This window comes from Micropterus dolomieu, unplaced genomic scaffold (genome assembly GCF_021292245.1).
Source record: "Micropterus dolomieu isolate WLL.071019.BEF.003 ecotype Adirondacks unplaced genomic scaffold, ASM2129224v1 contig_5137, whole genome shotgun sequence".
Classification (NCBI taxonomy): Eukaryota; Metazoa; Chordata; class Actinopteri; order Centrarchiformes; family Centrarchidae; genus Micropterus; species Micropterus dolomieu.
Window position 1 is genome coordinate 1 of NW_025734126.1, and position 710 is coordinate 710.

The 710-nt window shown below is 55.1% G+C and overlaps 1 non-coding gene across 1 annotated transcript; it reads right to left on the reverse strand.

Annotated features, from left to right (window-relative positions):
- Positions 1–370: 370 nt before the first annotated feature.
- LOC123964747 lies at positions 371–489 on the reverse strand. Its single transcript, XR_006823524.1, has one exon. It is a non-coding gene; the product is annotated as a 5S ribosomal RNA (ribosomal RNA).
- Positions 490–710: the final 221 nt, after the last annotated feature.

Consider the following 710-nt stretch of genomic DNA (forward strand, 5'->3'; position numbering starts at 1 on the left):
TCCAAGTCCTAAGCAGGCCCTGCCAAGCCTGGCTTCCGAGATCAGGCGAGATCGGGCAGTCCCAGGCCGGAATGGCCGTAAGCTGCCTTTGCACGCCCAAGACGGGCCTTCAAAACACGATGTAACATTTACACAGCACTGTGTACAGGATAGGGAGAAAAAGAAGCAGCAGCAGCAGCAGCAGCAGCAGCGCCCCCTGCTGTTTCCTAAAGAGACGTTCAAAAGATCTCCTTTCACCGAAGCGCCCTCTGCCGTTTTTCGAAGGCGAAGCGAAAAAGGCTTACAGCACCAGGTGTTTCCTAAAGAGATGTTCAAAAGATCTCCTTTCACCGAAGCGCCCTCTGCCGTTTTTCGAAGGCGAAGCGAAAAGGGCTTACAGCACCGGGTATTCCCAGGCGGTCACCTGTCCAAGTACTAACCAGGCCCTGCTCTGCTTAGCTTTCGAGATCGGACGAGATCGGGCGCTCCCAGAGCGGTGTGGCCGTAAGCCACTCAGGCGCCCCCAAACGGCCCTTCAAAAGATGTTCTACGGCTAATTGACAAAAAACGTATTCTGCCCATAATGTCCAAGGTGCTCCAGAGTCACTTGGAATCCACAGGCACTGATTCCTGGGTAAACATCCAGGAACCGGGACACCGTTCACGCTGGCAGTCCACAGACAGGAATAGGCACCCGTTCCCGGGTATGGGTACAGCGACAAGGCCACCTT